This window comes from Palaemon carinicauda, chromosome 45 (genome assembly GCF_036898095.1).
Source record: "Palaemon carinicauda isolate YSFRI2023 chromosome 45, ASM3689809v2, whole genome shotgun sequence".
NCBI classification, from domain to species: domain Eukaryota; kingdom Metazoa; phylum Arthropoda; class Malacostraca; order Decapoda; family Palaemonidae; genus Palaemon; species Palaemon carinicauda.
Window position 1 is genome coordinate 32,468,732 of NC_090769.1, and position 24,542 is coordinate 32,493,273.

At 40.9% G+C, this 24,542-nt stretch overlaps 1 protein-coding gene across 2 annotated transcripts in view; it reads left to right on the forward strand.

Moving 5' to 3' along the window:
- LOC137634803 (uncharacterized) overlaps positions 1–24,542 on the forward strand; it is a 68,595-nt gene that overhangs the window by 18,288 nt on the left and 25,765 nt on the right. The window contains exon 3 of one of the 2 annotated variants that reach the window (XR_011042573.1): positions 5,865–6,007. The exons of the other annotated variant lie outside the window; for it this stretch is intronic. The gene's annotated coding sequence lies outside the window, so the exon portion shown is untranslated. The remainder of the gene's footprint in view (positions 1–5,864; positions 6,008–24,542) is intronic. 2 annotated transcript variants of the gene reach the window in all.

Consider the following 24,542-nt stretch of genomic DNA (forward strand, 5'->3'; position numbering starts at 1 on the left):
GTACTCCTCCCAAAATGCTCCGTTGACCCACTTAATATATCGGTTTATCGTATACCTGATAAGTTATGGAAACCAGCATTTATAGAATACCCTAGAGCATTAAAGTTATACTATATTCCTGATCTTCACCTCTCATTAGCAATTGGCTACATCTACTTCAAGCAAATGGGTTGTGCCATGAGGCCTATGAATACTAGTTTTTTATACCATTGCATTTCTTTGATAATTAAGTCCATTCTTTCTAATAATCATACCACATATCATATAACAATATTTCATAGACTTCTCTTTATGACAAGCATATAAATAAAATTATTACTTTTTCATAAACTATTTTATCGTTCACATCATTATATAGATGCTCAGATTTCAATCAAGGTTTTGATATTCTCATTCGATGTATCGTAATTTCTCTCTTTGACAGCTTTACTCAACGTAAGAAACACAAGATGAGTTTATAGATTATTACTGTCTTAGACTACAAAGACTTATAAAAAAGAATCATAAGCTGCCAAATCGTTTAGCTAAACTTTGAGATGGATGTTCAGAACTTCATTAAAAAACTGTCCATGGTTGAATCTGGCTACTCTACCTTCGACCGCGAATTGCTGGCAGTGCATTTGGCTGTCCATCACTTTTACCACTTGGTCATGCCTACACTCGATAGTCCTACGCCAGGTCCGCCCGTCAACGTCAACATCTCTGCTGTGGCTGAATATAACTGCACCCTTCAACACGTCCCTAGTAAAATTAATCCTGTTGCTGATGCTCTGTCAAGAAACACATTGTCTGCCATTCACCTGAGGTTGCATGACAACACATTGACAGAAGCCCAACGAATAGATCAAGAGTACTAAGCTTGCAGGACATCAATGGTCATCCCTGCGTTGGGAAGATGTCGCTCTCGACGACTCCAACGCTACCCTCTTCTATGACGTCAGTACTGGTAGGCCACACCTTTGGATACCTGCCCCCATGTGCCGACAGGTGTTTGATTTAGTTCATGGCCTCTTACATATTCGTTCTGATATACTTCACAGCTACTAATGGCGAAGTTCATTTGGCATGGCATTACTAAGGATGCTAAGGATTGGGTTCATACATGTGCTTCAAAGGTATATTGATACATAGATTAAGGAGTGGGCACCTTTCCTCAACCTCAGCGTTGTTTTGGCTACATTCACTTTGACATAATATGCCCCCTACCCACATCACAAGGTGGCTGTTACCTGTTTACTGTTACCCCTTTCACCTCTCAGTTGTGAACATCATTAGCAAATCTCCTGGGCATCACCTTACATCAGACAACTGCCTTCAACCCTGCAGCTGAACGCTTCCATCACACTCTCAAAGCAGCTATGATGTCCCACTGCAATGACTCCAACTGGTTTACTCAGCTTCCCTGGGTACTCCATGGATTAGGGACCACTCCTAAGAATGGCCTGGATGTCTCAGTATCTGAAATGGTGTACAGAAAACCAATAATCGTCTGTGCTGAATTTCTTTCGCCTGTAACCTCCTCCAATAATCTCCTGCACCTACATCACATAGTGGGGAAATTTACTCTCTGCCGCCAGACTTAGAATTTACTCTCTGCCGCCAGACTTACAAGCCCCCAACAAAGCAACACACACTGATAGATTTAATCATCACAACACATATCTTCGTGCACACTGACACTTGCAAGCAACCACTGACACCCCCTTACATGGGGGCCCTTTTCTTGTCATCCGTCACAATCTGGAGGCTTTCATGATAAACATTCGTGGCAAAGAAGATTGGATTTCCTTTGATTGCCTAAAACCTGCGTATTTCCTGCAAGACGACCAGCCTACAGTTCACCTCTAGGGCACGGTACCCTATTTCACATGTATGCTTATAAAGGGGGCCATGTAATGCATGTGTATTTCATACACGCTCATACATTATACTGTGACTGCTCTTTTTCTCTTTTTTTCGCTCTCTCCTGCACTGGTATTAGAGAAACCTGTTTAAGCTTGCCATTACATGTTTCATATTGACTTGAGTTAATGTCATTGTTATCCTCAACCATTTGTATATAAAGTTGTTATGTCGCATTAATAAACTAGTCATGTCTTTCTGTGAAGACTTAGTCGCAACCTGCTACAATGTCATCACCTTACTGTCGTGAGCATTTTGGAAATAAACCGAGCCTAGATGAAGAGTGTTTGCATCTAGAAGGAAATTACCTAGTGTTGGGACCAAGCTGTCAACATCATAATCTGTGGAAAAAGCATTTTTGGAAACCGAGCCTCAAGGATATCCCTGTTGATGAAAAGTGTCATCACAGGTCGACACATGCCATGCTTTTGATATGGTATAGCACAAGGTCCAGGTTGCATCAGAAATTTGTTCCAGAGGCTTCTATGGTGTGACCGAGTTGGACGTTTTTAAATTAGCCAATCAGTATGCAGAATATAAAAAACTCCTTATATGTAAATGATGATTGTCCATCCTAATTAGCTCCATCCATACATTGGTATATAAACTTTAAGAAGAGACTGTCCATAGAAGATAGGACAAGAGAGAAACCATGTCTTGACGAGAAGAGCAGAAGACAGACAGAGCCAGTTTCTGAACCTTCCCTTCAAACAACAAACCCCATATTTCCAAAATCCTGTTATGGCTGAGAAGAAGAAACGAATAGAAGAAGCCAGCCCTCCCTGCTTGTGACGAGAAGTAGCCAAAACTGCCTGCAGCCTGGCCTTAATTTTACACCATTACCGAATTCTTGGAGAAGACTTTTGATGTCTTATCTACATGCTACCCTTTCTGTGACGTTTTTGAATCAGAAGTCATCGTGCCAGTTTCACCTGAACTTCATCCACCCTTCTGCAACGTTCTCAAGCCGAAAGCCTCCGTACCAGTATCCTCTCAGCAACTGCTGAAAGCTATTCAACATTCCATGTAAGTATTGCACTACTATCCTGACTGTTTCCCTTATCTATTAATATTTCTAACTGATTTGATTTATCGTTTAGGCTAACAAAAGAAGGAACATTGATTTTCTTTGTAAATAAATTTGTGAATAAACGTTTTGAAATTTTTGTCCTAGTTTCTCTTTATATTCATTTTCCATATTTCAATGATTGTTGTTGAATCATTTATGTTTAGAGATTGAAATAAACAGTAACCATTTTAAGATCGAAACGCCGTGTAACCATTTTTATGAACTTATTTTTGGAAATATTCCAGGTATAAAGGATCCAAGAGAGAGAGTCGGCTAAACCTGAGGCTGAAATTGTTTGGAAGGCTGTAAAAATAGAGGGCCAAATGGACAAACAAGAAGAAAAGGTGCACTGACAGATCTGGCATGAGATGCTCATACCAAATCAACAGCAGTCATGACCAGAGCTTAGGTATAGGGAGAGAAATGAAACACCAAGACCCTGGCAGTAACTTGAAATATCTTGCTTGCAAGAGAAGAGTAGCTAAAGGAAACTCGGCAGTAAGCTCCTAATCTCATTAAGAATTTTGAGAGAGCCAAGTCATACAAAGAATGCAGATCAAATGGAGAAGTAACTCTTAATTCAAAAGATGTTAATGGTATATTGGAATTTACTAGGGTAAGGTAGCTGGGGAAGTGTGGTAGATCTTGGTATCAAAACCGAGCAAGTAGCGGAAGCACCACTTTAAATTTTTAGAAGAGTAGGGCTGAGGTAACCAGCTCACTTCTAAAAAGATGAATAAGGTGAGCTGTTTAGGGAGCACCAAGCTGCTTTTCACTTTACTCTGGAAACCAAGATGCATTTGATAATGTAAAAGGACCAGTAGTCTACTGAAATCCATGTTGCAGATGAGCTAGGAGAGATTACCAGTGATATTGTTTTTATACTGAGAAATTATGCTGACAGGCACCGAATTTTTATTATTCAAGTTATCATATGGAATGTCATTGATGATTGAGAGGACTGATGCAAGCTCTCAGTAAAGAATTAAAAACCTACCAGAATGTGTTGGAGTTGAAGAATTACCTTGAAGAAGTTGTTGAGTACCCAAGGGGGGAGTTTTACCAGGTGCAAGGACGTCACAAATATCAATATAACAAAAAGGACAGATATTATCACTATCAATTTAAAGCAGGGAAGAAGATAGTCCTGCACTTACCTACAGAGGCAAACAAGCTAAGAAGGGATTAATAATATAACCTGCAACGTTAATTTCGGAGGAAAGTTTAAAACTCTTATGCAAATATCCTGACAGCCTACTCTGAGAGGGAATTAAATGAAGCACCAGTAACTGTATTTGAAGAAGAAAGATGCCTGAGTTTGACCATCATGAAAAAATAAGTAGATGAGGACTAGGTAATTAAAGATGAGAACTGGCTATAACTTGGACCTCACCTGTAAGATAAAAAGTGCTGAGACGTCAATATTAGTAATACCCCAGTAAGCATAAGAACGGGCAGGGACTACAACAGAGTAACAGTTTGAATTGAAGTGATGGCAGAGCAGCTAGTTAGAGAGAGAATGTAACCTTTCCCTATTCTATTAGAGACATGATTCAGAAAAAAACAAAATACTGAGCAAAAGAATCATTTAAAAGTTAACTTCTGTAGCTGTTCACCCGTAGGGTTCGTGCAGAAAAACAGTGGATAAAATTGGTTCAATGTTATTATCATCGATTGAATGATGTAACCAATTTCTACACTCAGCCAATAGAGATCCAGAAGCTATTTTATCGCTGTTCCAAAATGGTAAGCTCTTCATTAAAGTGGACATGAACAAATCTCAATGAAAGGAACATTAATGGGAAGACAGTTTCGGTGTTAGGTAGGTGTTAACAGTTCAGGGATATGCTGTTTTGACTGGTGAAGTTAACCAGATCCGGGGACATTTTGCGGATTATTTGTCAATTCATACACGATCAATAGGAAGAGCACATGAATGGAATCGAAGAGTGAGAGGGAAGTAATATTAGCAATCCAAACTTTCATGTGTTACAATGAATATGATGAAGTGGAATTCTTAAGGCTCATCATCACCTGTAATAAATTAGTCATAGATGAACCAAAATCGACAAAGATTTACAATGCATCACCATCAAAGACGAAGGCATAAGGGAAATTATTTCTTAGATTAACAGGCTACATCTTACAATTATTTTGAATGACTTTGCAAATTTTGTAGCTCCTTAAAAAAAGAAGGGAAAACTGAACAAAGGAGAGTGGAAGAAATATAAAAAGAAAACCTCTGATGAATTTTTATAGACTATGAAATGCACAAATACTATGTATACCAGATTTCACTTAGACCTTTCATGTGAGGCATATTCCAGAAAGAATATGCAAAATACACATTTTTAATTGACCATACAAGCAGGAAACTCAAGTAAAATAAGCGCAACTACTTTATGACAGATCGATTTTTTTTTTTTTTTTTTTTTTTTTTTTTTTTTTTTTTTTTTTTTTTTTTTTTTTTTTTTTTTTGTGTGTAACATTTACATTGTTTTATTTTGCGTAATTCTTCAGAACACAAGAGGGAGGGCTAACAAAAGGAAAAGGTAATTAGCGTAATGATTGTTTGTAGCGAGTAATACTTTTGGTATCCCTGAAGGTTTGTTTGTTTATAGTTCCTGATTTATTTGGATACTTAAGGACGGGAGGTAATGTCCTGACCGATTGCTTTTTTACTTTGACTGCAGAAAGAGAAAAACTATTTTATGTTGGCTTTACTTATTAGTAATATTGTGAGTGTATTATTGCTTATTCGTCAGTAAATATTATTTTATCTTTGCATGATATGGTTGTGAATGATATAATTGGTTGTTTTATATTTATTTTGATTATAGTACGATAGTTTAGTTCGCTCGGAGTATTTGTTAGTTTTTATTTTTATTTGCAGATTGCACTTCTTCCTTTTAAAGGTCACTCATGACTGGCAGAGGCAAGGGACAGTGGCAATGCCTTAGCAGGACAATACCCTAGAGACAAACGTGCATATTTGGAGAAGCAGGAAGCATATCTTTGGAAGGTGTTATGAATTAGGTAATAATAGCCACGGGGTTAGCAATAAATAATTCCTTATTGGCATTAGACTCGGACCTGTGATCGAATTATTGTTTCGTTCCAGCTAAAATAAACATTGAACAAACTCCTAAGATCGCGGGACCCGTAATTGAAATAGTAAAGTAAATAATTTGGTTATCAAGTGACTTAAATGTAAAACAAATATTTTACTATTAAATTATTTACGCAAAATAGTATAATAATTCTCTAAAATAAACAAATAGATAAACAATTAAATATTAAGTTTTGCGATAACAAGCGGTTTGGACAGTCGAGTCTTTAGACAATAGGTGAATTCCAGCAATCGTTCAGTGGAACTTTTACGTTCTACTATAAGCAGCCGCTCAGAACACAGCGCGGAAACGTATTTACTGTGTGGGTTGTTCTTTTTAGATATATATGTCAACGGTTCACATGCAATATAGCGAAACACGTCTTGACTTCAAGGAACACTTCTTGAAATCGCTCCGGCACAAGATAAGTATGCTTCTCAATGTCGATGTGTGGATTAGGTTAGACCGGTCTATGCCCTTTATATCTTGCATTGCTTGTAAAGCATACGACGGCGGAAGAGCTTTATCCTTTTAGGAGAAAAATGGTGAGTGTTCCTGTCAAGATAAATTGTGTTAGAAGACAAAGCTGTTAATTTTGTATCTGCGATATACTGTTTTTTTTTTTTCTTTTTTTTTTTTTTTGTAAATCTTATATTCAATTGCAACATTTTTTCAAGGAGTGAATTGCGACGGTAACATTAATATTTGTAATAGTATAATATTAATTACCTTCAATGTTAAGTAATTCGTGCTTTACCACTGAATTTTGTTGTTGGCGATATTAACATTGTTTTCGCTTACGATGGCTGGTTATCTTCAGAGTTTATAATTTCCTATTTGTGAATTATAGCCTTATAGGGTCCGAGCTAAATTAGAGGGAGTGATATTAGCTCATTCTTGTCGCAATGTCCATCTCGGGTGAGGCAACAACTTTGGAGTCTTTGGTTCCTTTTGGGAAAACCAGAGGTACACACAAAAGGAAAATAACCATTTGTTTAAAGAAGTTGAAAGAAATGGACTTGGAAACAGTCGCTCAATAGCTTGTTAAAAAGTTAGTAAACAACATAGAGGTTGAGCTTGCGCAGATAAAGGAGGTCGACAGTCAAATAAAACCACCTTATGGAAAAAATGGATTTAGAAAATGAAGATGAAAAACTATTATGTAAATGAATTAGACGACCAAACTAACTATTTGTTGCGAGTAGAGATAGAACTTGATTTCTTTAGAGTAAATGAATTGAATAATGCTGACACTGTAGCTTCTAAGGATTTATTAAAGATAGTTAGCCAAATGAATATGACAGAGTAAACCGCCGCCATTAAAGTGTGGCACATTTACCGGAAAGGAGAAAGATAAGTTTGCCTTTAATACCTTAATTAATATATTCAACAATGTCATAGATTCCAAGAAAAATTTGACAGTTGCCAATAAGTTAGCTCATTTAATTGGGTATTTGAGAGATTATGTTCTCCATAGTTAATTACAAGGTAGCTAAGGAAATGTTGGAGAAGGAATTCTTAGACAAGGAATTTATAGTTGATGAGACTATAAAAAATATACTTAAAGCTAGCCCAAGTTCTTTGTTCGATCCGGAATATTCCTATGTAAAGGTTTTTCGCAATGAAATATCTTATTTATATGAGCTTAGAACTAATGGAATAGATTTGCTACAAGTCAATACCGCTGGACATAGCCTAATCAGTCATATAATTTTTTGGCTCAAGCCATGACGTCCTGATGGAAGGTTCCTTTCGGTAGCTTCCTTGGGTATATTAACTACAAGGATATTCCCAGAGAATTAAACCACAAGTTATCACAGAATTCTTACTTCTGGTGCGAGTATCCTAAAGGTTTCCCTTTAAGACATCGCATGTATTAACACACCACATAGCTATCTGCACCCCATATAGAGTTAACACTTCGATATGGAAAGGTGGAGAATAACTGGGGAGCCGTTCCACAGTTACACTCATCCGTGGGTACTTTTGGTACTCGAAATGTAAACAAACGGGCGCCATTGCTAAATGACGTCACGTCCGTCCTCAATCCTTCTGCTTGTAGCTACCTTGCTTTGACGGATTTCCCCTTGTGCGATTTTCATCGACTTGCATCGCCCTTATGTCTCTACCTTCAGCCTCGCCTTCTTATGGAAAGTTGAGTACCAGGTCCCAGTATTGTTTAAATAAGCTCTGGCCGTAATGTAACTTATACTTTTCGTAATATTTCGTGTTTTGTGGCGGAGCTGTGCTGCTACCGGACACACCATTTTATGGCGTCGCTGTTCTCTTGCATGCCTTATTTAGCTAGTCAGAACAGCTTTTTCCGGCCTCTTAACTAATTGCTATTGTTAGTTATTTAGTCTTCATAGCTAGGAATTTCATATATCGTGTTTTAACGCTCTATTATCCGGTCATCGCTCGACCCCATACTAGATCGCTAGCTTAGCCCCTAGGCTAGATTGCCTAGCACTTGTGTTCATGCATTATATATTCCAGTGATCCTAGGTTAAGTTATGAAGATAGTGGCATTATTTATCATACTGTTAACTGTGATGCAAGTGTTTTTTGCCTTCAGGGACCATATAGGGGACCGGTTTGATTGTGTACCTTTCTAACCTAACCTAAATGTAGGAACCCCTATATGCTCCCTACATCCCCTGCCTACGGGCATTCCCTCTGCGTGGCCATGCTTCCCATTCTATATAGGGGAATCTTGTCCACAATCAGAGTATTTATCGCTTCTCTGTCTACCTTAAGGGAATGATCCCCCCTTAGGGTTGCGACCGAGAAAGAGGAAGGGCTCTGTCCTTCCTCGGTTGCTTATGGTTAGGTTACTTACCCTTCCATGCAACTTGCGATGTGTCTTTCAGCCTACCTAGCATGGGAATTAACACAACTTATCTAGGTCAGGCCTTGGGGGGGGGGAACTAGTTCTGTACTTTTATAGTTTGAGACGGTACTCTTGCACCGTTCTCATTCTGGTTACCTACCCTAGGCTAGGGAGCGTCCTCCTTTTCCTTGGTGGCCGTTCTTGTACAGAGCCTCCCCTATGGAAGACCCCTCTTCTTCTCCCTCCCCACCTATCCCTTTGGTGTAGGCTAGCCCATACATAGACTGGCCTATACACATCTGTCCCTAGTCCTACAACTCCTCCCTTGGGTGGAGTGATAGGGCTATCTTGATCTCCTGTTGAGCAGGCCGCTCTGGTACACATACCCTTCATAGCGTTCTATGGGGGTAGCCACTGGCAGCGATTTGTCCAACAGGGGGTTCCCCCTCTTGAGTGTACTCTAACCCTCCCTTGGGTTACCCTGGCACCCGGTCGGCTGCCGGCCCCCTGGCATTGGATGCTAGGAGGATCTACTCCTATCATGGGTACACTCTCTCTGGAGGGGTATGTGGTCTTACTCCTCCAATCCCTCCTTATCTGTCTCTCTATCTACCCTGGTGCCGGTCCATTGCCGCCTCTACTGCCGGCGATATCGCCCTACCCTTTGGTGACTCTCCCTCCTCTTAAGTCGTCAGCCTTCCATGTGCCGGGGGCTGCCGCCTTCCGTCTGCATACAACCGATGACCCACCCCTCCCTTACCTAGTTTCGGTTGTCCGACCTTCGGGCCGGCCTCCGGCGTGCCGGCATTGATTGCCGGCGGTCTGGGTATACTACCATATACTTCATTATCTTATGAACTGATCACCAAGCTGTCAGCCTTTGGCTGCCGGAGCCCCGGCATTCCACCGCTGTGCCGGCGGTCGCTAAGTTGGTATTATGCTTAGATAATCAATGTGTCTGCCTTAATGCCTTACACCCTGCTGGAGCGGCCACCGGCGTGCCGCCGGCCTGCCGGCGCCCTCTGGAGGCACCAAGGGACTTGCACCCCTTCTACTACCTGTCGACAACATGCCGACAGTCCTACACTGCAGCCAGATGGCTTAGCCACTTCTATATATAGGTATTGTCTTACCATTCTACTAGTGGCTGTGCTGTCTTCTTGCACATTACAATTTTCCAGCATACTCTGTGTGTCTTAGCACGGTCGGTTGCCGGAACCTAGATCTATACGGGGTCTCCCACTACCCTTTTATCTCAAGGTACTGAGTGGTCTCAGTCCCTGATACACCTCGCAGGCAATCTCTGCTAGAACTTGGCTTCTACCCACTATGGCGATCCATGCGAATTTCCGTGTTGTGTCCCTCGGTCACAAGTGAAATTGCCTATTGATAAGGTTACGGTAACCGACTGGGCGGGATTCACAAGTATGTGTCTATCTACTCCTTTCCCGCTCCTATTCTCAAACATTACAATATTCATGAATTATTTAATGTTACATGAAATTTTGACTACTTAAAATTTAACCTTAGAGTAATGTAAGTCATTCTTATGCCTTCCATATACAGTTACTCATGATCTCTTTCTTTTATAGGAGGAGTATATGAAGTGTGAACACAACTTCTGTGGAGTGAAACGCCCGGACTTCTTCGGGCACAAGGCGTGTCGGACCCACGCCCCCTGCGCCGCCAAGAAAGGCGACCTGAAATTCTGGGACTCGCAGCACTGTACAGTCTGCAAGAGTCTTCTGGTCGAAGCGTTCGACGATCCTCCTTCAGCGGAGGTTAGGGACAACGCTCGGGAGAAGCTACGCAAGTGGGTGCGTGGCTTCCAGAAGAACGCCACCGGACCGTATCTCGCTACCGAAGATTTGAGGGCCTTGCTATTTCCGAAGGCATCAAAAGACTCAGTGGTCCCTAGTGATCAGATTCCTACCATCCAGATAGTGGTGGAACTTGATGTTGTCATGGCCCAGTCCATGCAGGAGTGCCGTCTAGATTCCGACAACGTGGAACGTATGTCGGAAGTGTCGGAAACAACGGAGAGGAACCTCGTGGGCGAGGAGCTCGACTATGAGGAAGATCAGGTGGAATACCCTGATTCGGAGCAAGAGGTCGCTCCCACTTCTACCCCTGCACCAACTCCTACACCGACCGAGGAATCCCTTCCTTCAACGTCCGCCACCCCGGACCCTATCCCATCAGGCACTCAGGAGATCTTCAAGATGCTTGAAGCTCTCATAGATAAGAAACTTCGCGAGACCCACGAGCTATTCAGGTCTAACCTCGGAAGTTCTAAGCAACCGAAAAGGATTTCGGTTAAGGACCTCCCTGCCTGCTCGGATACTAACCCATGGAGGTATGCCAAGCACATGCCGATCACCACGGGCAAGATCTTCATCAGTGAGAAGGTTGGCTCGATCGCGCTGGAAGAAGTGGAGTTCTTCCCGAACTTTGAGGCTTATCCGGACTGCTACGTCCGATTCAGGTCCGAACCCGCCTCTAAAGAAGTGACCGAACCGAAGGAGGTAATTGTGTTCGATCTCTCGAAGGCCCAGGCTATGCTAGCCAACACGGTGAAGAGTAGGGGCTTCACCAATTCCAAGATGCCGGCGCTTAGTAAAAAGCACCCAACCTTCGTCGCACCGGACAATGCGACCTTCCCCTTTATTGAAAAAGCCTTCACTGCGGTACTGAAAGCAGTGGAAGAAGGGAAACCTTGCCCTGTACTGGAGGAGTGCAGGCCCTTCTCCCTGACTACTCCCCCTGATGATAGACACTGGAAAGACATCCAGTCGATATTCACAGTGGGGAAGCTAGAGCCTGACGTTGCTGGTCCTCAGTTTAATGAGGACCTCCCAAAACTCAACGATCACCTCCTTCGTAGGGAACAAGATACGAAGGAAAGGCTTGCCGCATCAATGTCCCTCCAGGTACAGCTTGAAGTCATGGCTGGTGACACTAGGGTTCCGGACTTCTACATGGTCCTTGCCAAAACGCATTTGGCAACGGTCATGAAGGACCTGTACAGCTTCACTAGGGCTCGCAGAGCCTGTCGTGAATTCGTGTTCGCGAGCGCTACAGTGAGACACGAACCTCGGAGGCTAATTTCCTCCAACATCTGGGGTAAACACCTCTTTCCCTCCTCCCTAGTGAAAGAGATCGCCGACAAAGCTGCTACGAAGAACAGGAACCTTCTTCATAAGTAGGGTATGTCGAAGAAAAGGAAATCCTCTCAGGACGACGGCCTTCAACCTAAGAGGAAACCTCAGAAACCAAAACCCCAGCAACGTCAACAGAGACGGCAGTTTCCGGGTTCCGCTACTCCCCAAGTGGCAGCTCAGCCACAACAGACCTTTCAGCTGGTCACCCAACCGATGGTCTCTCAGTCACCGGTCTTCACCCCTGCATTTGAGCAGCAAACCACTACCTTTCGTCCCAAAGGTAGAGGCTCGAGCAGAGGTTCAGGCAGAGATGTGTCTCGCCGTCCCTCCAGAGGCAGAGGAGAAAGGGGAGCTAGCGGCCGAGGTAGCAAACCCTCGGGAAGCCAGAAGCAATGAAGTGCTTCCGGTGGGAGGAAGACTCCGCTAATTCCAGGATCGTTGGACCTTCGATCCCTGGGCACACAGCATCGTCAAGAAAGGACTAGGCTGGAGCTGGACACACAACCCCCAGCCTTCCAGCAATTCTTCCAACAGTCAACCCCCCTCCTGGAAGAGTACGTCCTAGAACTCTTGAACAAGAAGGTGATAAGGAGGGTAAAGTCAACCAGGTTCCAAGGGAGACTATTTTGCGTCCCCAAGAAGGACTCCGACAAACTCAGTCATTCTAGACTTATCCCCCCTCAACAAGTTCATCGCGAACAACAAGTTCAAGATGCTGACTCTTCAACAAATACGGACCCTCCTGCCTCAAGGGTCCTACACGGTCTCTATAGACCTGGCGGATGCCTACTGGCACGTTCCAATGAACCATCACGCTTCCTCCTACCTAGGATTTCGACTCCAAAGGAAAAGTTACGCCTTCAGGGCCATGCCGTTCGGGCTCAACGTGACCCCACGGATCTTCACCAAGCTGGCAGACGCCATCGTTCAACAGCTCCGCCTTCGCGGCGTCCAGGTGATGGCCTACCTAGACGACTGGCTAGTCTGGGTGACATCGCCCGAAGATTGTGTACGATCCTGCAACAGTCTATTTTATTACTTGTGCGTCTCTTTTCGCTCCTATTTACACTATGAAATACATGAATGTCATAGTTTCATTTACCCCTTTCCTTTGAAATGAGAAGAATATGTTTTGTCTGTATTATATACTCACCTATGCTGTGTAATATTTCTACGTAATTGAATACTTACCTTCGCCATACCTTCGAGACCAGATTGTTCTCTAACCATGGAATATAGTGATTAACTATCACCCATCTACTCTTGAGAATGTTCCTACACGAATATTGACCATTCTGTCTTGTCTCCGAGTCCTTCACGAACTCTACGCAGGGTGAGTAGCCCTTCGATGACCACTTTGAATTTTGGTATAACCCATTGGAACTTCTCTGCCAGGGGGGCCAGGAAGCTTGATCCCCACGGAACCTCTACCGAGGTCACATTACATACCTCTATTCAAAGCCCTTGGCACTTACACTAATAAGGGGAAATTTTCCACGATACATTGATTCTCTGGTACTCTTCCATCAGGACGTCATGGCTTGAGCCCAAAAAACGGATTTTGAGCGAAGCGAAAAATCTATTTTTGGGTGAGATAGCCATGATGTCCTGATGGACCCTCCCTTCTATTCTAGTCCAGCCTTTCAGGCCCCGCCCTGTCCTGCTGTATCATGGAGATTAGTAAGAATTCTGTGATAACCTGTGGTTTAATTCTCTGGGAATATCCTTGTAGTTAATATACCCAAGGAAGCTACCGTAAGGAACCTTCCATCAGGACGTCATGGCTATCTCACCCAAAAATAGATTTTTCGCTTCGCTCAAAATCCGTTTTTTAATAAGTTGCCGGTATACGTCAAAAGGGAATTCATTCATTTTTTAAATAATAATTATCCCTCTCTTCATGACAAATTTGACAATTACCACGGAGTTTTAACAACCCTTTGCAGAACTAGCTCTGTCAAACCCAAGACCTTAGCTAAGTCACCTGTTAATGACTCCTTCACTCAAGCTTTTAAGTCTCCCATTCGTGATGTTGAAAGTACAACTTTTCAAAGTAAGGGTACTGTACACAACTATAAAGCTACTAAATACAAATTAAAATGCAAACTGTGTGGGGCTTCCATGCATTCCTTAGGTCAATGTGATAATTTCATTAATTATGTTAGTAAAGTAGATAGACTAAAAGAATTATCCCTTTACATCAGATGTGCTGGATCTGGCCATGCAGAAGATACGTGTTATGGAAAGCAAGGTAAACTTGGGTATCCATGTAGAGTGTGTCAGAAGAAGTAACATATATCTCCCTTATGTCCCATAGCTGGTAAAGAAAAAACTTCTCTATCCGCTAAAACTAATGTGATTATGCCTAACCCAGAGAACTTGTGTTTTTTGTTATATCCTCCCTACCATGACGTTGCAACTAATGAATGGAAAGTTGAATAGGAAAGTAAGGTGCTTGATAGATACTGGTAGTCAAAGGTCATACATATCTGAAAAGGAAGCTCAAGAACTTTGTCCAGACGTTCAACGACACTACTATCTTGATTGTGATGTCTGCATGTACACAGGGCAAGAATCCAAAGAATTCAAACAGATGTCCACAGGTATAAAATTAGAGGACAGACTCGTGTTTGTTCCGTTATTAGTTGACAAGACTTTAGACATTCAATTTGAGGTGCCGGGAATGAACGCAATACTCTCTGAGTTTAAATCCAATCGCATTAAGCTTCTTGATGATAGGTTGGCGACTGGTGTATTTACATTGATCTCATGGAACTCCAATTTAGCTGAATTGAGAAAACGAATGAACAAAGATGGGAGGTTAGTTGAGCATTTTAGTGCTTTAGAGAAAGTACTTGGCTATCGTTACAACATAGAAAATGATTCGCAGAGTATAGCTCCTTGCAAAATAGATGCTGAGGCAAACACTAGGAGAAAAATTCTCTCTCGAACATCTAAAGTATTTGACCCATTGAATTTTGCGCTTCCAATCACAGTAAGGGGCAAGTTGCTAATGCGTAAAATATGGAATTTGAAAGTAAACTGGGATGAGTCTCTACCAGAAGACAGATCCAATGAAATGAAAAGGTTAAGTAGGGATTTAGAAATGTTGAGCGAGATATCGTTTCAAAGACAAGCTTTGAATGAGCAAGTGACATATGGCCTCCATATTTTTAGTGATGGTTCCTTGGAGGCTTATGGTTTTGTAGCTTATGCACTAAATGAAGAAGGAAAGAGTGCATACCTATTTTCCAAGTTCAAGTCTGTTCCCCTCGGTAAGAATAAAGATCATAGTGTACCCACTTTAGAGCTTTTGGGAGTCATTCTAGCCTTCAAATATATACCCACAATATTAGAGACTTATCACAAACAGTTTCAATTTGTAGACGTGAGTGTGGATACTCAGGTTGTGCTCAATTGGCTTCTGACGAAAGAAACAAAGGTAAAGTCAAAATTCCACCGTAATAGTTTTGGAAGCAGACAGCTTAAACACTTAAATAATCTCTAAATATGGGCCTCCTGTTGCGTACCATAATGTCAACACTGACGAAAATACCACAGACTTAATTACCAAATGGTTATCCTATCCTAAATATTTAGAATAAATGAAATTCTGGTTAGAAGGACCACATTGGTTAACTAATGACTTTAAAAAGTGGCCCAAATATCCTTTGTTGAGTTTGTCACCTGCCCAGAAAGGCAAAATATGCACGGCTTTTGCTTCGCAGTCCAAGAAAGTGAACACTGGAATCCTAAATATTAATAAATATTCCAGCCTTGATGGACTGCTGAGGGTAACAAGCAATCTATTTGAATTTTTAAGTATATTACGGGATTGTGATCCCAAGAGACAAGCCTTTGAATACTGGGTTAAGATGGCTCAAAATGAGTGTTTCAGCAATGAACTAAAATTCCTAACAAATCCAAAGAAGAATGATAAAGATATTCCTCAGTTTGTGTCTACTCTAGACGAGTTTTTGGACTCCACAGGACTATTAAGATCCAGAGGTAGGATAAGTATATGTTCCTATTTCAAATATGAAATACACAATCCGGTTCTGCTTCCGAGGCAGCACCCGCTAACCACTCTTGTAATTAAAGACTGCCACCATAATATGCAACACCTTGGTATAGGAACTACCTTTCGTTACATGAGAGAACAGGGATTATGGTACCAAAGGATAGGATGGCTGTCAAGAATGTATTGAGTAAATGTTACATTTGTAAAAAAATTAATACTTTAGCCTTTAAATATCCCAAGTTCACAGAAATGTCCAAGCATCAAATGAAATTTGTGAAGCCCTTCCAACATGTGGGCGTAGATTACACTGGCCCCCTTTGGATTAAAGATGAGATAAGTGATCAGTTGGTTAAAGTTTATATTCTCATTTTTACTTGTCTTAATATTATGGCTGTTCACTTTGAATTATTACCCGATATGTCCACTAAGAATTTTATACTAGCCTTTCACAGATTTTATAAAATGTACTGTATTCCTTATTACCTATACAGTGATAATACCAAAACCTTCACAAAGGGTGGAATTATATTAACTAACTCTTTTCAGTCCAGTGAAGTATTAGAGGAGTTGGGAAAAGTCAATGTTAAACACGTTAAAATCCCATTGTATTCAGCTTGGATAGGTTCAGCATGGGAAAGATTGATCAGAGTTCTTAAGAGTTGCCTCTACAAAGCTATTGGTAGGGCCAGATTAACGTACTTTGAAATGCTCACTTCTCTTTCTAGCATTCAACTGGCTATAAATACTCTACCATTAACCTAACAATCAAGATCGGAAAATTCAAATTCATAACACCTAATTCCTTCCTTTAGATGCACGCAAACGCGTCGTTGATATTGAGGGGGGATGAGGAAGTCTGGCTAGATGACCAAAGTCAGCCTCACTTGGAAAAAACCCTTGAATTGCAAGAGGAAGTATTCGAGAGTTTTAAGAAGCTGTGACACGATAGCTACATTCTCAGTCTGCGAGAACACAGTAGAAACCTATATCAATCCACCGGGGAAAATAAAATCAAATTAGATGATATAGTACTAAAAAAGGCCCCAAGTAAACCTCGACCCTTCTGGTTGATGGGAAAAGTAACATTGTTAATAACAGGCTATGATGGCAAAATAAGAACAGTTAAAGTAAAACAAAGTAATGGATTAGAAGAAGTACATTCAATTTGTAATCTTTACCCACTAGAACTTACCATAACTCACTCTGGTAAGGAACGAGAATCTGATGAAAGGCCTGTTGACAATATTACGAATCGGAGCAGTGAGGCCAGGGCAGTCAGGCCTAAGAGAAAGGCCACTGTGAGATTTTACAAATTGCTTAAGGATGACATAGATTTATTGTAGGCTTGGGAAGGCCTTAGGTTAAGTTAGGTTAGTTTTTGGGGTTTAAAAAAAAATGCTATACCTCCTTTGTGGGGTAATGACTTTAGAATTAGGGTAATTTGCCTATTAGTTTAAGTTTAGTTTGAAAAAGCTATACCTTTGAGTGGTGAGGTTTGCTTAGTCTTGGTCATAGTCTTTAGTCTTATTTGTAATATGTATAAGTGGTTGGGGTATACTGTATATAGTTGAATGAGATTTGCAACTATCTCAACCCTCGCCCCGAGTTGCATTTCATTATTTTTTCTCATTAGGTTATTCTTTCTTACCTTTAAATAAACAAATAAGTAATACTCAAGAGTAGATTATAATTGCTATTTAGGGAATCACAATCTTCTCTGGAGAATGTTATGAATTAGGTAATCATAGCCACGGGATTGGCAATAAATAGATCCTTATTGGCATTAGACTCGGACCCGTGATCGAATTATTGTTTCGTTCCAGCTAAAATAAGCATTGAAAAAACTCCTCAAGATCGCGGGACTCTTAATTTTAAAGTGGGCACTATGCTCAAATATTTCCCTTTCTTAAAGGAGCCAATTTAGATTTAGCAAACAAAAAAGAGCTTTGATTGTCATCAGAACATGCATACATTACAAAACCATAAGCTTCAGTTGAGCTGTCACAAAATAAATGAAGCCCGTATGTTTTTTGATCATTTAAAGCCTGACGAGGAAAAGACAACTCTGACAGCATTTCAAAATCTTTACTTATGCTTTTCATCTCATTTTTGGTACTTTTTTATCCCATTCTACTTATAATTTCCATACTTTTCTCATTAATACCCTCCCTCTTATACTTACTGACAAGGTAAAATTCAGTGTATCAAAAACTTTAGAGATCTAAGACAAAACTTTTCTTTTAGTGTCAGCAGCAGCTTCCAACCTACAAGGTGCCAGACTTGAAGTATCACTATTTACATTATACCTATAACCTAAAACTTTCTCTTCAATACAATCATGTTCAACTAGCCTTTCTTCGGCCTCCATGATTTTCCTTAAATCAAGTGAATTAGAATTCCATGACCTCAAAGTAAATCCTCCTTCTTGCATTCTTGATGAACAAAGACCATATAATTCCTGTAATTCGTCAATATTATGACCTGTGATTATTAAATTATCTACATAAAAATTTTCTAAAATTACCTACACTTATCCTCAGGATACATCTTAGCATGGTGCTTCATAACGTAATTAAGAATGAAAGGTGAAGATGTATAACCAAAAACTATAGTCTTATAAATATAATATACTAATTTACTTCCTCTTTTCCAGAAAAAACAAAACCTGTTCTTATCATATTCTTCTGAAAGCTCTTATCATTAAAAATGTCTGATATCACTTAGCATAACATACTCGTTTGTTCTAAAATAAAATAATAATTTCAAAATAGAACCCATTAATTCTATTACCGAGTATGCAGCTTCATTTAGTGAAGGCAACTCTTTATTAGTCTTTAAGGAACAATTGAAAAAAGGTCTTACTTTAGTTGTTACTTGTTCATCTGTTCTTATTACGGGCCTATGAGGTATCCAAGTATAATTATCATAATCAGAAGGTGATACATTTATTTTTTCTATGATTCCATCTTTTAATTGATTATTAAAAACTTCCTCATATTCACTTAACAGTCCCTTCCTATTAAGATGTTCCATTGTTCTATCTAAAACGTTAATGGTTATAAAATGATTAGAAGGCACTTGAGAAATTTTTTCAGGGTACCAAGGTAATTTAACAGGATAATAAACCTCCTTCAAACTAATACCTTCTTGGAAATTTTCTATTTGATGTTTATCAAATGAGACCAGCTCCTTATTAGTTTTAATACCCATAGATTCAAAACTAAACAGATTTTCCAGCCCATTATCTACTTCACTGTCAGACAAAATATGTTCCAATGGATTAAAATATGATTTAAGCGGATCTATGATTAAGTTAACCATAGTTTTGGTCTTTATACTAACTTGCTTTGCCTTTGTCTGAGTTTCAAACAAGGACTTTCTTTGATAAGAATTAAGAAAGTTTAATGCATTTCCTACTGGGGCTACCCTTCCATTCAATATGTAACAAAAACCACCACCACATTTCTGAATGGACAAGGAGAAATACTGAATTATATCCATACCTATCAGCATATCTACTTCTATTAATTCATGATTTCTTCCATCATAAAATGTTTCATCAGCCAAACTTTTATTCTCTGATTTCAATCTATCTATGATCTGCTTCATACCTGGCACTTCATAGGAAATTTTCATCTCTTCGTCTATTAACAAAGGTACAAATGCTAGTAGTTGACATTTGTTTGAATTGTTTAGTTTCTTGACCTATATATGTATGCACTTCATGTTCCAATTCATATAAACTAAAACTAAATTCATGTAAACTAAACTAAATCTAAATTGGCTCCTTTAAGAAAGGGAAATGAGCATAGTGTGCCCACTTTAGAATTAATGGGGGTGATTTTAGCATTAAAATGTCTACCTACACTTATAGAAACTTGCTGAAATGTTCAGTTCCAATTTGTAAATATTTGTGTGGACGCTCAAGTTGTATTGAACTGGATAATAACTAAGGAGTGTAAAGTAAAATCTAAATTTATAAGAAATAGGATATTGGAAGTAGATGATCTTAAGAGTGAAATTGTTAAAGAATTTAAAGTACTGAACCTGTAAAGTATAATTATGTGCATACAGAACAAAACCCTGCTGATTTGTTGACGAGAGGGTTGTCTTATAAGTTTTTAGAGAATAGGAAATTTTGGTTGGAGGGACCAGAATGGTTAAATAATAGTTTTGAAAGGTGTCCTAAATATCCTTTAATGAGTTTGTCTCCACAACATAAAGGCAAAGTAAATGTGAATTATGTGGAAATAGTGAAAGTAAACACTGGCTTTTAGAATATTAATAAATTTTCTAGTTATGAAAGGCTTGTCAAATTCACTAGTTATTTCTTCAGACCTTTATGCAAAGTAAAGGGTGAGATCCAAGGGAAAGGGCCAAAAAGTATTGGATTAAAATAACTCAAAGTGAATGTTTCTCTAAGGAAATATAGAATTCCTGAAAAAAGAAGTAAAATCAGAAAATGTTCCTTCTCTAGTCTCTAATTTAAATCTATTTGTAGATGAAGATGACATATTAAGGTCTAGAGGAAGGATTGCTAAGTGCTTATATTTTGACACTAATGTTTATAATCCTCTGTTGCTTCCAAAAGTGCATAAATTGACATCTTTAATAATTAATTATTGTCATGAAAAGGTGCAACATTTGGGTACTGGTACTACCTTAAATTTTCTTAGGGAACAAGGGTTTTGGATCCTTAAAGGGTTAGTGGCAGTTTAAGACTGAAATAACGGATTTTGAGCGAAGCGAAAAATCTGTTTTTGGGTGAGATAGCCATGGCGTCCTGATGGAAGGTTCCTTTTTGGTAGCTTCCTTGGGTATATCACTACTAAATATTCCCAGAGAATTTAACCACAGGTTATCACAGAATTCTAACTTCTGGAGCGAGTATCCTAAAGGTTTCCCTTTTAAGACATCGTATATCAACAGGGGACGCTTGTATTAACGCGCCACATAGCTATCTACACCCCGAACAGAGTTAACACTTCGGTGTGTAGGGGCGGAGAATAGCTGGGGAGCCGTTCCACAGCTAATCTCGTTCGTGGCTACTTTTGGTACTCGAGACGTAAACAAACGGGCGCCATTGCTAAATGACGTCACGTCCGTCCTCATCCTGAAGCCAGTTGCTTGCCGATCGCCATGATACAGCAGAGTAGGGTGGGACCTGAAAAACTGGACGAAGTAGCAGGGAGGGTCCATCAGGACGCCATGGCTATCTCACCCAAAAAAGGGATTTTGACGTAGGAAAAATCTATTTCTGGGCGAGGGACCTGTGCCGCCCAGTGAATAAGCTCCTATTAGCACTTATTCTTAGGTAATTTACTGCTAAATATACCAGAGAAAAAATGTAAAGGAGTGCTAGGTTGACTAGCTCGCTCACCTATTGGTGTCGGTATGGAATTGGGCGTATAATCCAGAGGTCCCGCACCATTTAGATTCATCCACGACAAAGACCCCCAATAGAGGAGAGCTGTTCAACCTCACTCTGCACCACCAACTCTGCATCCGCTCAGAACCCAACTCCTTAGCACCCAAAGTTTGGGGACTCCAAGGGAGAGGAGCTAGGAGGGTTCACTGGGCGGCACAGGTCCCTCGCCCAGAAATAGATTTTTCCTACGTCAAAATCCCTTTTCTGGGCTTGAACCTGTGCCGGCCAGTGAATACATACAAGAGAAATGTCACCAAACTTGAAAAATAAAGGAAAAAACATAAACACAAGGGAAACACAAGTTACTTTAATCAGAGTTGAGTGCCAAAAACAACTATAAAGGTACCTTAAAAAGAACATAAATCCACTTGGTAGAACAATTGACAAAAAAGGTAAGGTATAATAATGCCGTGAGTGATGATATATACAGATACTCAGGAGTCATAAAATTAACAAATATAGGAATAGTAACCAGGTGCGAAACCAACGAATACAAATAGGGTATAAATGAGGCAGGTAAGGGGGAGAGATAAAATGACAAGGAATTAACATGTGAGTTACCTGGGGGTAACTACGCTCCCTGCAGCTACCGTAGGAAATTTAAGGGCTTCCAAATGTTTAAGATAGTGTTTCTTGAACACTGACGGTGACTTCCACCCTGTGTACCTAGAAAGATCCGTAAAATTCATGTGGTGAAAAAAGTTCACTGAAGTAGCAACTGCTCTAATATCATGTGCAAGAGGAAAAGAGTCAGGGTTAGCTTGTTTAATAAAATACAAAATTTGTTGCCTGATCCCTTTAATGGTAATGGTACCGCCTTGTTCTCTAACGAATAGAGGCCCGGAGGAGTTAGAGGAGGTCCGGGATAAATAAGACTTAAGAGCAGTAACAGGGCACAGAGACGGATCTTGCGTGAGGGGAACAATTTTCCAGGAGGACCATCTGTTCTGAGGGTCTTCGTTCTTAGCTAAAAAGAATTTGTTAGGTGAAAGAAGGACCTCTCCCGAAGGAAGGAACTCAATATGACCCGGGTCTCTTGACAAAGCTGCCAGTTCAGAAATTCTTGCCCCGGAAGCCAAACTCACAAGGAAAAGTGTTTTCCTGAGAAGGGGAATATAATCACAAGAACTGTTAATGGTATCAGAAGCCAATTTGAGCACATCATTAAGGAACCAGGTAACCGGGGTAGGACGAGTAACCGGTTTCAGTCTGGCACAGGCTTTCGGAATTGAAGCTAATAAAGAGTCGGTTAAGTCTATGTTAAAACCCACTAGGAAGATCTTTTTCAAAGCAGATTTAATAGTGGTGATAGTATTGGCTGCCAGACCTGATTCTAATAAAGTTCTAAAGAAAGTGACTGTAAGGTTCAAGTTCATACAGTGTACGTCTGAGTCTATCAGAAATTTAGCCAACTTTTTAACTGCAGAATCATATTGGCGGATGGTGGAATCCCGTTTATCTGATTCTAGGAACAGGGTGTTTCGAGGATCGATATTGGCACCATGCATGGCCGCAAACTTCATGAAGTCCATAAAGTTAGGGCGCTCTGAATGTTTGAGAAAGCGTACACAACGCGTGTTTGTACTATCTGAGACAGAACCGGATTGGGTATCGGGTGAGGATGTAGTCTCAACTCTCGCAGGAGAGGGTACCAATTGCTCTTGGGCCAGTTGGGTGCGACCAAGGCTACTCGTCCCTTGAAGGATCTCAGTTTGTCTAGGACTTTCAGTAAAAGATTCACCGGGGGAAAGAGATAAATCCTTTCCCAGTTGTCCCAATTCTGTGACATGGCGTCTGTGGCGTAGGCCTGAGGGTCTAGATTGGGAGCCACATATACTCTCAATTTGTGGTTGGACTCCGTGGCGAAGAGGTCTACTTGGAGACCCGGAACCCGAGAGAGAATCCACCGGAATGACTTTTGATCGAGTGACCATTCCGACTCTAGAGGGGAGGTCCGGGACAGGGCGTCTGCAACTACGTTCCGGACTCCCGCCAGGTGGACAGCTGAAAGATGCCAACGGTTCGAGGCTGCTAGGGAGAATATGGCTACTAGAACATGGTTCAGAGGCCCTGATTTTGATCCGCCTCTGTTGAGGCAGCGGACCACCACTTCGCTGTCGAGAACCAGACGAAGGTGTTGTCTCTTGGATGGAGAGAGACGTTTCAGGGTTAGTAGAACTGCCATGGCCTCCAGCACATTGATGTGAAATTGGCGGAATAAGGGAGACCAAAGACCTTGAACTTTCCTGTGCTGAGAATAGCCTCCCCAACCTGATAGGGATGCGTCCGTGTGAATGATTAACTTCGGAGGCGGAAATCGAAGGGGAACTGACTTTGACAGATTGCTGGCCTTTGTCCAAGGTGGAAGTCTTTCCCGGAGAATGGGAGGAAGGCGGACTTTCCTGTCCCGGAGCTTCCGATTCGCCCTCGAACGCCAGACACGATTGATATCTTTCAACTTCGCTTTCAGAAGTAGATCCGTCACTGAAGCAAATTGAAGGGACCCTAGGATCCTCTCTTGGAGCCGTCTGGAACTCACTTTGTCTTTGAGAAAGCGTTTGGTGTTCATTGCAATCTCTAACCTCTTGGGTTTGGGAAGACACAGAGTGTGAGATATAAGATCCCATTGCAGGCCGAGCCATTGGAACTTTGATTTCGGAAGAAGACGGGACTTCTTGAAGTTGATCTGAAAGCCTAGAGATTGAAGGTATTGGATGACTTTGTGAGTGGCTTTTAGGCAATTTTGGGAGGTGTCTGACCAAATGAGCCAGTCGTCCAGATAGGCTACTACTTGAATCCCTTGATTTCTGAGTTCCTGAACAGCAACTTCTGCTAACTTTGTGAAGATCCTTGGGGCGATGTTGAGCCCGAAAGGCATCACCTTGAAGGAGTAATTTTGTTTCCTAGGCGGAAGCCTAGATACGGACGGAAGTGTCTCGCTATCGGAACGTGATAATAGGCGTCTGTAAGATCGATAGAGGTGGTGACGGCCCCACGGGGAAGTAAGGTCCGCACCTGCGA